This window comes from Vidua chalybeata, chromosome 11, assembly GCF_026979565.1.
Source record: "Vidua chalybeata isolate OUT-0048 chromosome 11, bVidCha1 merged haplotype, whole genome shotgun sequence".
In the NCBI taxonomy this organism is placed as follows: Eukaryota; Metazoa; Chordata; class Aves; order Passeriformes; family Viduidae; genus Vidua; species Vidua chalybeata.
The window spans coordinates 1,614,591-1,629,930 of NC_071540.1; the positions used below are offsets into that span (position 1 = coordinate 1,614,591).

The 15,340-nt window shown below is 42.7% G+C and overlaps 1 pseudogene; it reads right to left on the reverse strand.

The window, feature by feature from the left end:
- Positions 1-4,725: 4,725 nt before the first annotated feature.
- LOC128793745 (peroxisomal coenzyme A diphosphatase NUDT7-like) overlaps positions 4,726-15,340 on the reverse strand; it is a 12,332-nt pseudogene continuing 1,717 nt past the window's right edge.

Sequence of the window (15,340 nt, forward strand, 5' to 3'; positions counted from 1 at the left end):
TGAGCTCCACAACCAGCGTACATCTCCAGCAACCATATGACTGCCCAGAAAACTGTGAACCATCTCCCTGCCCTGCTTAATAAGCCCTAATGTTTAATAAGTAAATGAAGTATTTAATATTTACAGAAATCAGGCTGCACCACTGTCAAATGCAAAATGGCCAACAGAGCATGCAGAGCTGCATTTCTGCCTCTGTGGATGGAGTTGAGGAACTCTCTGATGCCAGACACTTTCTGCAATCTGTATTTCTTAATGAGCAACCTTCAAAAGCAGAAAGTCAAAACTAGGATAAATACCACAGCAAATTCTAATCATTACAATTATGTTATAGATTTAAATGACAAGAATATATTTGGAAGACAGCTCTAAGAGCAAAGAGATCTAAGCAGCTGTCATCTTTACTTTGCAGCCCTGCAGAGCTCCTTCCAGGCTAAGAGGTTCTCACAGATCCAGAGGTCTTAATGCATTTTAGCCCTTTTCAGCCTGACAGTTGTAAAGAACGTGCTCCATCTCCTGCACGCACCTTATTTCTTTTCCTAAGGTAAGCAGCCGGTTGATGCCAGCCATAGAACATCAATTTCCGTTCTTTTAAAAGTATTCCACACACTGATGAGTCTTCATTTACACATATTGTTCATTTGTCAATTACTGAATTTCTAATTTAAAAGTTAATAGCTGAGGTCCACTAATAATGCATTCTGTAAGACTTCCATTTTTATCACTGAAACCTGGCAATAAACCATAGCAATCCCATTTTATTCAGTTTGTTTCCCATAAATTCTGCAAATCAGTAGTGTGGGTGATCTAGAAAGATGTTGCTTTTAGATTTAAAGTTACATGCCAATATTTTAAGAACAATTAAGAATACAGTCTAAGCTTTAAGGTCACTTCCCATCCAAAGCATTCTGTGAGTCTGTGATCTTCAATACAAGAAATGTTCAAATGTAATCGAGAGGAGAGCAAGAGACACAGGCCAATAAATAGTCATAATTGATGTAAAATATGGGCCAGGAGACCAGCTCCTTTAAAAAGGCCTTTATTAGGTGATCAGCTCTGGGTGGGGGCCCGAGGGGTCGCGCACACCGCCGCTGCTCCCTTCGGCGACGCAGAGGAGGAGCTGAACAGTTGTGCTTCACAGCAGAACTGGGGCTTCCGTCCTCGAGGGCGTGCCTAGGAAGACGTCTCCTGGCTCGTAGACTGGGGTCCTCATCTCGGTCTGGTTACCTTAGGTGGTGGTGACCTCCAAAACTTGATTGAGGGTATGGGGGAACTCTCCCCACTAAGTCCAGTCACTTGGTTCCTCGAATTTCCACGTTGGTTTGGTGTTTCCAGGCCCTTTTGTTGGATTCTGTTCTGCTTTACCTCATTTGCATACTGCCGAGGCTGTTTCCGGCCGCCATTTTGGGAGCAGCGGAGGCAATACCCGAGGGACTGAATAAGGGTACCAGTAAAAGGGATTCAAGGAGGGGTAACAGGGGATATTATAACAAAGGTACAACCTTAGTGAACATGGGGGGGGCATCCACAGTGGGAGAAGTAACTAGGGGGGTATTACAACAAGGGTACAACTGGAATGAACAGGGGGAGTAACCGGGGGGGGTATTACAACAAGGGTACAACTGGAATGAACACGGGGGCACAACAAATATGTAACTTTTACTGAATTCATTCATGACAATAATGATTACAGATCCCAGGACCAGAAGAGGTAAATATGCCCAAAATGATAATTCTGTTGCTACTCAGAGAACAGTGGTTCCCTGAGTAGCACATTCTGAAAAACAGGATGATTATTCTTTGTTAATGTTTCATTATTACTTAGATATTTTCCTTCCAAGTAATTTTATTTATATTTTGAAGAACGAACAAAACCTACAGAGTCTGAAATGCTAAGTAACAGTCAATTCTATAACACAGTACATTTAATTAACATCACAACACATAAAGAAATGTTGAAACTCAGAATCACATACACTGAGCATTCTGACTACAGAATGACAAATTCTGCAAGGGATCAGAACCAAATGAGATTCCTTTTTTCTCTTATTTCTTCAATTACATTTTGCAAGAGGCAAGGTTAGAGGGATAGAGGGGTTACCTAATGGCCCTTTTTACCATAACTACTTTTTTTTAAAATTGGAGATGATTTAACATGTACTGCTGTAAGAGCTGCATTGCTAAGGCAGCCTTCTAAAAAAAAAAAAAAAAATTACTGTAAGGTGCATCACACACATATTGACCTGTAAGCCCTCAAATGAAGTTCTTCATGAAAAACAGAAACATCTCCAAATTTTTTGTTTTATATACATTAATTTAGGCACAGGCTGAATCGAAGTAATTTCCTTTCTTAAATATATCGTCACCTACCTCCAACTTCTCTAAGCCGTGACTCAACAGTTTGGCGCCAGCCCGGCCCCATGGCAGTGGCCCGCTGGGCACGGCGGGGCCCTCACGGCTGTGGTGGGAGCTCCTCGCCCTCGGAGCGGCCCTCAGGGCGGCCGCCATGGCAGCGCTGCGACCGTGGCTCCTTCCGCGCTGCCGCTGTCCACGCCGCCCGGGATCGGCTCCTTTCGTTCTGTAAACGACAAAATTCCCCCAGCAGTGACAGAGCCAGTGGTTTTCCAGCAGTTCTCCACAAGCTGAACTGCTAGGAATGAAAAGAACGTTTTGGTTTCTCCTCACCCAAGCGTGCTTCAAACTATTAGAAATACTCTATTAAAAGTGATTTTCATTATATCACTAATGATTGTAAACTAGCAACTTGCTTATCAAATATGCATGTGATAAATGCTCATGTAAGTGTTCAATAGCAAAGGTCTGATTATTTGAGCACTCAAAAATACAGAAATGTCAAATGCTGAATCCCTGTACATTTACTAAAAGCATGACTAAAACCTCACTTTCAACTTCATGCCACTTATCTTTAGTTAGTTTTGTATCCTGCCAGTACTTTCTTGTTTTGATATAACCCTTTGCATGCATTTAAATGTCAGAAAAGCATATCTTATATCATAGTTAGAGAATATAGTCTGTAATTTATTTTTCTTACCTTTTCTCAACTGATCAATTGCCCTGGGGATTTGTTTATATGAAAAAGCACAAAGTGTAAATACACACATGTGCAAAACACTTTTTCATATTTAAAGCTATATCAACACACTATACGTATATATCCCTTTGCAAACAATAATACAAAGTACAGGAGCGCTTTAAAATCACTACATTCAAAATAAAAGTGAATAGAAATAGATTTTAGTAAATAGATTTAGTAGTATTCAGGTATAATTGCAGGAGTAGTTAAGAGAGAACCCTTTAAAGTTTACTTTGGTTAGGAGAGGTGCTCAGGTTGAAGGATTCCTGCCCCAAGAACCGTGGAAGTATTTTATCTGAAGATTGCCCAAGGAAAGAATTTCCCATGAGTAAATGTGTGACTTGCAGAATTGCAGTTTTACTTACAAACACTTCAATTATTTTTTTATTTCATCCTAGCCAAAAAAACCCAAGTCTTCTTTTCTTTTAACTTAAAAAGTCCACTGATATCAAACATAATGAATGCATGATATTAACAACATAACATTAGCCAAAAGAGCTCATACAGGAATAAGAAAGGTTTGATGGTAGGCACTGCATGTGCACAGGAACTGCCATCAGCTTTTCTTTATCACATTTGCATCTGTTAGTGACTGCAGCAGGGGCAGCACAAATGCAAACACCCACAGGAACAGCTGAGGGTTTTCCTTTATCTTACTCCAGCCTTGCACTAGGGCCCAAGATTCTGAGAGACACCGAATGCATTCAGCTCACCCTGGGATTCAGAACAGCTGTTCAGGCTTAGTGACACCTGGAGCTGTGCAGCAGATCTCAAATCCAGACTAAATCACTTGAGCTTTTAAAAACATCACCATTTGCAGTAAGGTCCTGAGCACTGTGAATGAGCTGCTAGTTCAGCACCAATGAGGGAACAAGGATTTCCAGCACAAGGAGCACCACGTGTCTGACACTGCCAGGGTGCCTGGTCAACTACACATAAGCATTTTTGTCCTCTTGAAGCCTCACCTCCACTTTTCTGTCCTGGAGAAGACTCCTGCCAGCAGCTGAGTGAGGTTTGATAACAAGACAGTCAGGGACAAACTTCAGTCCTGTTGCCTGTATCCTAGGTTTTCCATAGCCTACAGAATTGCCTTGTGAGAAATGTTAAATTAACCAGGATTAATTGCACATTTTAACCCACCCTCTTTCCTCCACAAGCCCAAGCAAAACAAAACAAGACTGTGAAAGCCTGAAACCTTTTGTATTTTTCTTGTGCATTCTGTAAGTGCTTAAAGATACCACACAAGACTGTATGGATCACGTTGACCACATATGGCACATGTAAGAGGCAGACAGATCCCCAGAAGGTTTCATAGGTTAACTCAAACAGGAATTACATCAAATAGTATTATTTCATTATAGCCAAGGCAAAACACAGAAATACACAGAACAAAGACACTGAAACTGAGAAGGAACTGAAACAGACCTTTTGAAAGTCTGTTTCACAAAAAATATTGTGTGCCTCTCACAACTCTTGAAAGAGATAAAAAATTATATTAATCTGGTTAGCGATTGTCAACTTGAAGCTCCCAATTCAGAAGAAATTCAAGTGTAGCTTTCAAAAAGTAAGTACAAAGGAAATAAACCAACTTCCTTTTTCCTCTTTCAAAAGAAATTAATTGCCTGACCAAGTTGTCACAGATTACTCTTCTTTCTTTCATGTATAGATGCATACAAATTAATGAAGTTATTATTGGAGGATGAAATTAAGTTATCAAGATCATAATCCACTTCAAAGGTACGTCTCTCTCCAAAAATTAGAAGAGCAAGAAATACAGCAAAGTGGGCAGTCAGTCTCCACATCTTGAATGCCCTTTTATGTTCCTGGTCATCATGTAAAGCAGTGTATCTGAGTTAAGTAACCTGAGGAGGTTTTGTAAGTGAAGGTGCTGTAATTTAAGGGCTTGACAAAGTACTCCAAAGGCATAACAAAAACCTTGCTCACTTCATCTGGATTAGGAGTGACCTGGAATGTATCCTCCACAAATCCTACAACTGGTGTCACCAAGTTACTCATCTAAAAAGAAGAAAAAACACAATAAAAAGAAGTAAAATTTAAAATATCATCAAGAAGCCTCAAACACTTAGGTCTGTATGAAGTAAAAATGTTCATTATTTAAAAAAAAAATTCATTGTTACAAAATGAGTACAAGACGGCTAAGAACTATTTTTAACTGCACTGCAATTTAGTCCCCCTAATGGCAAGCCATTTAATTTGACTTGAAGAATTTGAAATCATATTTTTGTGTTTGTCAAAATTGATTTTACAAATACTCTGTTCATCTTGTGTAATCATAGAGCAGTTAAAAAGGCTTGCCAGTTTGCTACAGAAGTAAAAAAGCATGCATGCTTTCTCATGGGTTGTATCTGCACACTGCGGTCACAGGGAAGATGTTCTCCAGCCAGCTCACTCCCCAAAACCGATGTGCAGTCATGAGAACGGCCACCCCCAGATCTCTCCTGAGACCCTCCCAGGTGGTGGTGCTTACAGGGGCTCGCAGCTCCCTGCTGCAGATGGCTGTGGCGTGGGTGACACAGCAGCAACCCAATACAAGGGACCAAGCCAAAGGAATAGAGAGGGATCACCTGTTTGAGTTCCAAGGAAGGTTTGTTTCCCCAGAGGATCCAGGAACAAGTGACGATAGCTGAGGGAAAAAAACCTGCTTCTAAGGAGGGGTGGGAATAAGGGGAGGACACAACCTTTTACCAATAGGAAGGCATTAGGGGAGGAGTGCAGGGTAAGGGCTTTCCAATAGAAGCCAACAAAGGGAAGGAGCAAACCTTGCAATCCAATCTTGCTTCAAGGAAGGGATGAAGGACAGGGAACATTCCAGAAGGGAACAAGGGAGGTACAAGGAGATTGACAGGTGGATTGACAGACACTTGGCGGGAAAATCTTGGGGTAAACAACTCAGGACTGAATCATTAGGGAAGCCAAATGGGGTACATGGAATGAACCATTGCAAACTTATAACAAGGAATATTTAAAACCTACTACAGAAGAACAAACTGTAAAAAACCAGACTACCACAATGGGTCTTCCTTATTTATTTTCTAAAATTCTGATTTTAATCCAGTTTTTCCATATCCTTCATCATATTTCTGTATTGTTTTCCTGGGATACATACGAATTTTCCAGGATATGGAAGTATTTTTCTGTAGGTATAGAAATATTATTGCAAGATATTTAGCCATAAAATGTAACACTTTTTGAAACACTTTATTTATGGACATTTTAATTTTAAGTGTAATCTCCTCTTATTATGTGGGGTTACCACATGTCACATGGGGTTGGTGGTTTAAGACAGGGACGACACACACTCTCAGAGCTCCATGCGACAACACTGAGTTTTATTGTTCGAACTCACTTTATGTAGGGGGTTTGAAATGCCCTGGTCTTAACCACTGATTGGTCCGATTTTCACATAGCCCAGCTCTTTGAGCTGTGAGATGTCTGCAGCTTAGGATGGAACACAATTGGGTGAAGTCTCTGTTTAGGTTTGAATGTATCTTATCTTTGTTCACCCAGGGACCAGATTATGGAACCGGGCTGGTTTCTTATTTATTGCCAAATTAATTGCCAGACTAGCTGTGACACTGTAGTGGTTTTGGTTCACCAATTTAAGATTTTCCCAGCCAACACACCAAAGAATGTGGCGGGTTTGGTGCTGGCCAATCACCAATACACTCACTTCCTGCTGTGAGATAGGATTAGGAGAAAGGCAAAGCAGGTTCAAAACTTTAAAAGGGTATAAATAAAGAAAATTTTATCAGAAGGACCTAGAAGGAAGAAAAAGTAGTAAGAATCAAAACAAACCCTTCAGAACACTTCTCCTCCCCCCCACAACCTTTTCTTTCCTACTGACAACGTAAAGAAACCATACCTAAGATTTCCAGTCAGTTTACCACCTCTAAAATAGTGTTTCTTCAGTTCACTGAGGGAGAGAAGTCCCTCTTGTTAAGGTTATGGAGACTTCTTCACAAGAGAAAAAAACAGTTCTCTCGTGGTTCTCAAATGTTGTCACAAATAGCAGCCACCAAGGGAACCCTGCCATCGTGAAATCCTTGTCGTGTCCACAAGCCTTCCCACAGCTTGTCGATGGGCCATGTCGACTTACGGGGTATTGTTTTAAAGATGAGCTGTTCAAAGGCAAAAGTTCTCACTGTCTATTTCTAAAATCATTGTCATCCCTGGAAACAGAGATCTTCTCTGGGAAGCACAGGACTGCTCTCTTTCTCAGTTCAAACTTCTCATGGGATCACAGCTATTTCACCATCTGCTTATCTTAGCATGGAGGCTTTTGCTCAGTATCAGTTTGAACACTTTCATCTCACTATAGTTTTGTTATAGATGGACAATGAGATGATTGGCTCTCGCAATTAAGGAATAACTATTGTGTGAATATTAAGAAAAGCTTTAGTGATGTATAGTTATGTTATTGTAGTTTAGATGTCCTCTGTTCTCCCCATAGTCCCCTTTCCCCCCACCCCCGTATTGTTCCCACCAGACAGCCTGGGTTGCCTAGGACGGGTAGGAAGAAGGCGAGCACATGTGCCCCTTCCATGGGGCAGCTGGGAATGGAAGAGCTTGTTGCTCAGGGGGTGCGGCATGACGACACCTGACCTCCAATCGAGTTACAAGAAAGCAACCTCCACTGATAAATGGCAGAGAAGAGCAGACTGACAGACGTTGGGAGGGGCCAGGCTTGGCTGATGCAACCCCCAGGGGTATAAAAGACTGAGCATCCATCTTGAAGATGAACCGACCACGTGGTGTCCATGAGGGCAGTTCCCAGCACTGCAAATTTTTCCTTATGTAGTCCTTTTGTTGTATTTTTGTAAAAGTTCAATAAACCTTTTAAATTTTCAAAGTGAGCAGTTTTTTTCTCACAGTTTCATGCGTTATAAGGAAAAAAGAGTCCTTTCTCCATAGCTTCCAAGAGGATTTCAGGTCCAAAACAAGCCTCTCCTCATCCCTCCCATCTGGGACTTAACTCTTTCGTCACTGAGCTCGATGTCTTCATGCTGTTCCTTTACGTGCTCGCGTCTTGTTCTTTTCTCTCAGTCGAGGGAGGATTGAAGCACTGGAAGGGTTAACATCACGCCTGCATCCTACCTGACCGGCCTCATAGTTGGTCTTTGCTTTTCTGCACGGGCTGCAGGGGTCTCTGGTCTCAGCCGCGCTGGGGGAGGGGGTCTGATGGCAAGATCTTCAGAACCGCAGCCAGCCCGGCTCTGGCCAGGGCTCCGCAGCCTCCCCCACCTCCCTGCCCGGCAGCTGCTTGGGCCCGGCCCGGCCAGACCGGCGAGCGGCCCGGGGAGGGCGGGGAAAGGGGCCCGGCCCACGGCAGGAGCGCCCGGCCCAGCGTGGCCGAGACGGAGGGCCGGTGCCGGCCGGGGCCCGCACCTCCTCAGCGACCGCAAAAGAAAGAGACAGGTCTCGCATTTTTTCGTCTTTAACATGTGTTTCACAGAGGCGTGAAACACCAGCTTCTCAGTGGTTCAATTACACAAAAAAGCTTTGCATCATTTCCCTGCATTTCCTCCCATTCCATACCAGGACACACACCTTCTTCCACAGGAAGCCAAAATCTACTGAAATCATAGTTTGTATTAAAATTCTTTAGGATGCATTGCTCGTTCTGTTTATTCACATTAACAAAGACTATTGTTTTGTAGAAAAGAGGAAGAGCAAAACAGTGTTTGTGGTATTTGATTCGAGTTTAGAAAGACTCCATCCAAGTCAGAAGCACCTGGAATGTATATATTGAAGAGCCAGAGTGTGGAAATCCTTAAAATTAGAGGGTTTTGGGAAAGCTACAAAAGGCAGGCCTCATAGACAGCAGAACTGCGATTAGAGCTAAGCAGTAGCCGTAAGATTTGTCAGCAGAAAAATGATATAAGAAGTAGAAAAGTAAGGACAAATAGAACAATGGTCCATGTATTAAAGCTTGTCTAGAAAACTCCCTAAGCTACAGAAAAGTGTGGATACTCTCAGCTCAGTCAGAGAGAAAGAGAAAGGTTTTCTAACCAGGCGACAGCCTGGGAAACAGTTGGGAAAGAATGTAAATAATTCTCTAATCTATCTTGTTATTCACATTGTTTATAGATATGTTCTGCCACTGTGCGTCATTCACTGCGCACCAATGGCGTGAGATGTTTTTACTCTAAGACCAATGAAATTAGTCTGCACGATGTTCTCTATATATAGAGCGGTGCATTTGAAATAAAGAAAAAAGCTCATTTTCTTAGCCTTCTGATCTGGAGTTCTCTGTTCACATCCTGCTCAACAGCGTCATCAAAGTATATCTAGCGAGATATTAGGAAGTTCCAAGCTTAATAATGGAGCTCTGTGCATTGTATCTTAAGGCTTACAAGCAGGTATTGTATTCAAAATAAGCGAGAATGGTTTTAACCAAAGGTACGTGTGCTTACAGTGGTTGGACAGAACTACTGGAAATATGCTTTTGCCTTGTGTGATTGGTCAAAAAGCTTTTAAAGTAAATTGTAACATTGAGTTCTTCGTCTGCTGCCAGGGTTGTGAGCTGCTGGCATCTTCCCATTGTCATAACCGTGTAATGAGGCCGATGCTGGAACACAAACAGCTCGAGACGCGTTCCTCAGCAGTCCCGTCCCGTTGGTGATTTGTACATAGACCCCCAGCCGGCGATACCAGAGTATCGTCTGACATGTACGATATTCGTGGTTTGAAACCCACATCATGTCTCCTGATGTAACTGGCTGGAAAACAGGGAAAATTTGATCCTTTTTACACACTGCCTCTGAACTATGTGGCTTTAAGGTTATCTGTACAGAAATTATAATTTAAGAAGTAAATTAAAGCTTTTTGCAATACAATTTCAAAAGTAATTCTTTCCTTTTTTAATGAGGAGACGATATGCTGATAGAAAAACAGGAGGCATAGTAACAAAGAGTTACCTGGTGAACGGAAATAGTCTTCAGAAACAGCAATTCCTCTGTTCTGTGGGAAAACTGTTCCTATGTAATACTGAACACTGTTAGAGAAATTGAGAACCTGTTAATTGTCAAATGGTGACCTACACTCCAAAGACACCTCTGGAAGTGTCCCTGCTAGAGGAAGATGATGCACACGATCCTGGTGCACATCCTCTCTGGTGCTCCCTCTCTGTCTGCACTGCCCTGGAGTCAGCAGAAAACGAACGAGACACCTGTGAGGCTACAGCAGCCTGCTGCAACCCTGCCTGGGTGAGTGATCTCTGCACAGCTCCAGGGATGGAGATTATACAGCCTGTCAGGAGCATTTGCTCCAGTTTTGGTCTGACCTTATTGTGAAGAGGATTTTTTTCTTGCATCTCATCAAAATGTCCATGCTGCTGCTGTGTCCAGTGCCTCAAGAAGAGTTCTGGTATCGTTCTCTCTCTGAGCCCCCAGGAGAAGGAAGCAGCCAAAACCCCTGGTAGCTTTCAAGCTGTGTAGCAGTCAGAGACCCTGCAAGGCCTCCATGGCGATCACTCGCCTAAGATAAGAAATGCAGAGTCATGATGAGTGGACCAAAGCAGCTCCTCTTCTGCCCTTGGACCCTTGTTATCTCTCTGTAAGGCTATAGGTCGTGTTCTCCTCAAACCCTGGCCATTGGACAATTCCTAACACCCCAGAACCCTACATAAACCCTCACCTCTGCCCAGTTAGGCAGAAGAGCTGTCACTGGAAGCCTTTGCAGGAGCTGCCAATAAACACACTGCTGCAGAAATCCATACAGACTTCTCCTCTCTCCATCCCTGCGTCTGCCGAGGCACAAAGCGAGCAATGAGCTGAAATCACTAAGAGCTGAATTCACTAGAGCTGAAATCACTCCAGAATTGCTCGCTAAAGTCACCTGCGGCTGAGAACTAGCCCAAGGCCCAGACAGGCTGAGCTGATAAAGCACAGCGCTATCTGGGATACCTACGGCAGCAGCTGCCCAGGGGGCTGGATGGACCCCTGGGACCCCCGGCCGCGATAAAGCTGAGCAAGCTCACCTCTCTCAGCCTGTCTGCTCATCACCCACTGGTTGTAGCCCCGTGACTGTGCTCCTGGCTCTCTGCTAAACTCTCACCAGGGCAGCGGTGTCTGTCTGGTACTCCAGAGTCACTGACTGGTGCCCCAGAGCTGGTCTCACAAATACCAAACACTGAGGGCAAGAGCCCTTTCCCTGGGCTCTACTGGACACACTGGCTGTGTACATGAAGAAGCAGCACCTCTTGGAAGTTACAGGTTTGAAAAGGTCACTGCCAACCACACAAAAGAAAAGCACCCAAACTTACTCTGTATTGATATGCTGACTCACTTCATCAATTCCAGGCATCAGCCTACAGATGACTTCCACCTTCTCTGGCTGAAGACCCACTTCTTCTTTAGCTTCTCAGAGAGCAGTGTCAATGTCATCTTTATCAGTGGCTTCCCTTTTACCTCCTGGAAAACACACTTCCCCTGGTGATCTTCTCAGCTAGAATGTCAAGGAGTGCTACTGTTAAATAGAACAAGGTTTATGTTTCTTATTGCATCCACAGAGATGCATGTTGGTATTGCAGCATCCCTTTATGTTTTATCTTTCCAGTCAAAGAAGCTGGAAATGGTGGTTAAGGTTTCTGCAGAACAGAAAAATGTGCCGTAGCAAGAGTAGCTACCTAAGAAAATGCTGAGGCTATCCCCTGCTAATCCATAAACCCTCGCTATCAAAAAATACACTGTACCTGTACAGCATTGTGTAGTTCATAGTGGAACTTCTGCTTTAGTAGGTCAAAGTTTACATTTTGCATCATCTTGTTTGCATAAATGACAGATGAATCCAGACAGACAACTTGTAGAGCAAGATTAAAATACTCTAAGAGGAAAAACTTCTGAAAGACACAATTAAATAACATACCTGTGCGAGAGGAAATAACATTTTGCTTCAGCCCAAAAAGGTTACGGAGCAAAAGAATGAAAATGGTTGGTTCTGTTTCCTATTTGTTATCTATAGTTAGGATGTGTTTTGTTTAACTGGTTGGGTGTTGTTGAGAACCAGGAGAGGGGCATGATTGAAGACATGACCCAAACAGGAAGAAGGATGAGAAGGGAAGGGACAGAAGATTTTGGTTGGGAGAGAGCCTAAGTTCCTGAGTGGCCATTCAATGGGAAAGGGGACAGGGATCACCCCCAGCCTCAAAAGGGTATAAAGGATTGCCATTTTGTCAAAGTACGTGTGTGTGTGTTTTCACCTCTCGGGAGTGTTATAAATAATGAGATGATTTGCTCTCGCAATTAAGGGATGAATATTGTGTGTACATTAAGAGAAGCTTTATTGATGTATAGCTATGTTACTGTGGTTTGTTGTTTAGATGTCCTCTGTTCTCCCCATAGTCCCCTTTCCCCCCACCCCCGTATTGTTCCCACCAGACAGCCTGGGTTGCCTAGGACGGGTAGGAAGAAGGCGAGCACATGTGCCCCTTCCATGGGGCAGCTGGGAATGGAAGAGCTCGTTGCTAGGGGGCAACACCTCACTTCCAATCAAGTTTCAAGAAAGTAGTCTCCACCAATAAATTGCAAAGAAGAGCTGACTGACAGACGTTGGGAGGGGCCAGGCTTGGCTGATGCAACCCCCAGGGGTATAAAAGGCAGAACAGCCACACTGTGGGTGAGACACGTGGCAGGCAGCTGTGGAGGGAGGGCTCCCAGCGCTGTTATTTTTCCTTATTTGATCCTTTTGTGGTTTTATTGTAAAGGCTTAATGAATCTTTAAAATTTCAAAAAGTGAGCTCACTTTTTTAAAAAAGTGGAGGGAGACATGCACCCAACTCAGTTGACTCATTCTAAATGAACAGTTATTTAGTTATTGCTTCGAAGACTGTGTTCCCTCTAAACTGCATCAAAAAGTGAATTATATCTAAGATATCTTTAAGTACATTCCAGTAGTAGGCTTGTGCATCAAGGATCAGTAAAAAACACATTTACAATCAGTGTATCATCTGTATAAATGTGATTATTTGTTTTTTTAAGCAAGACCCAGCAACAGAAAAAAAATAATTGCTGAGTACAGGCAGTTGATGTGAAGCAGGGATGGAAAACAAAAGTTGTAAAAGGAAACAAAATGCTGGCAAAAGAGTTCTGAGAGCCTTAGATTTTTGCCTTTTATGTATTAAAGGGAGAAAAGAGTAATATTAACTGCAGACTAAAAAATCACATTTAATAAAGCTGCACTGCATTGTCAATTTCTTTATGTAGGTAAATGTGAAAAATGACATTCATTTGTGTTAAAATTTTAGAAGTTTAATGATAATGAAAATAGTAATGAAAATAGTAATAAAAATTAGGACAATAAGAAAAAAAAAAAAAAAAAAAGAATTACAGACGTCCAGGTCCCTGGCATTCCGCCAAAAGGCACACCTTGCTAACAAAGGATTCCTCCTTAAAAGCAATAGCCTATTGCATATTCATATATCTCATACATGATTCAAACATTCCTTTCAAAGTAGGGTGTTTCTGCTTAATTTTAGCTTCCCCCCCCAGTCTTGTAAATCAACCTTCTTGGTTCCTCGAAGTCTGAGCTTTCGCGATAAGGAGGCAATAATTCTTCTCTTGAAATCTTAGTGTCTTGTTGCTGTTATGTCTATCCAGATAGGATAATGTGAACAATGTATTGATTATCTTTTCCATTCCTTGTGCTAGTTACAAAAAATATCTTACATCACATAGTTTCAATTTTAATATTATGCTATAGCCTAAAAACTATATTTATCACACTACTTAAAAGAGATTAATACAGCATAACTTTACAACATAACACATACAGTATTCATTTTAATATTTGCAAAGAGCCAATCATGTAATATGCCTTTTTCACAGTAAACAATCATTGCTGTGGAAGTTACCATTCCTTCACAGGTTTCCATGGACCCAGCATGTTCCTGGCACACAAACAACAGAATCATAGTGAAATGAATGGGCAAGGAGACCTGCTCCTTTTTAATTCAGTCTATTTAAAAGTTCCTGAGTTGTCATTTCACGTTGCTGTCCATAGTTCTCTTCCAAGTCAAGTAAGGCTGTGGTTGGGTATCTGGTTCTGTTTGTTTTTGCTGCCAGTGTTGTTGTTTGTTTGCCTTGTTATACACACTGGCAAAGAACTGTGACTCCTTTTCCCATATCTTTGCCTGAAAGCCCCTTAATTTTGAAGTTATAGTAATTTGGATGGAATGGGGTCACATCCATTCCAGAGAGATCCTGCAGACACCTGTCTTTCAAATCAAGACAACCTGACGATTAGCAATTTATTAACGGTTGTTTATTAACAATTAACAATTAATTGACAATTATTAATTGTCAGTTAACTATCAATCTAATGAACAAGTAGTTAATTAATGTAGGTAATTAAAAGATAAGTTAGATGTGTTCACTGGAGCTTGGAAGGGTAGCTGCAGAGGTCTCCGGTGAAGGGTGGGAGACCATCAGCAGCAGAAGGCACAGTGTTGCCAGCTCCTGCCAGATACTCCAGCTGACATAAATGCTGTCCCTGGTGGTGGGTTTCCTGAGCACCTCCTTCTTGGGTCCCTGGCCTTTCTCTGTCTGCTGTAATGGTTCACCAAGACTCTTCTGCTCCTGGGATCTGCCTTTCACAATCACCTGCCCCATCTTCTGAGCTGGCTTCAGGTTAGGAATCCTAGGAAGAAAGGGACTGGTATTAACCAGATGAGCATTCCCAGCCAGCTACTTTTCTGTCTCCTTGCAGAGCACACACTGTTGATCCTCTCTCCAAGTGCAAGCAGCAAATTAAAAACTGCACTTGCTGCATGGAGGCTGCAGAGGTGCAAGGACAGGAACATGACCACTTAAGTGCCTGGGGACCAACTACAGCACACGGGGTTCCATGTAGAGAAGCAGGCCTTGCTTGTTCCAAAAGGAAGCAGAGCTAGGGACTGGCTGGTTCCTGGATCTCTTGTTCCAGATTTTGCAACCCTCCAGGAGCTTAATGTTTCATACAGTGTCTTTTCCCAGTGTCTCCCTACCAAGGCCAGATGATGGTCTTTCTGTGCTCCGGTGGGTGTTTCTGCTGCCTTTCTGGGGCTGCCTGGCTCCAGGCCCACCTTCCCATCCCAGTCAGAGGGACTGATGGGAGGGTGTTAGGGGACGAACCAGGATTGCTGGCTTGGTGATGCCAAGCAATAGGATGAGAGGCAATGGGCAGAAACCTGATCAGGAAATTCCACCTGAACCTGAGGAAAGAACTTCTTTCCTGTGCAGGTGACAGCTTGCC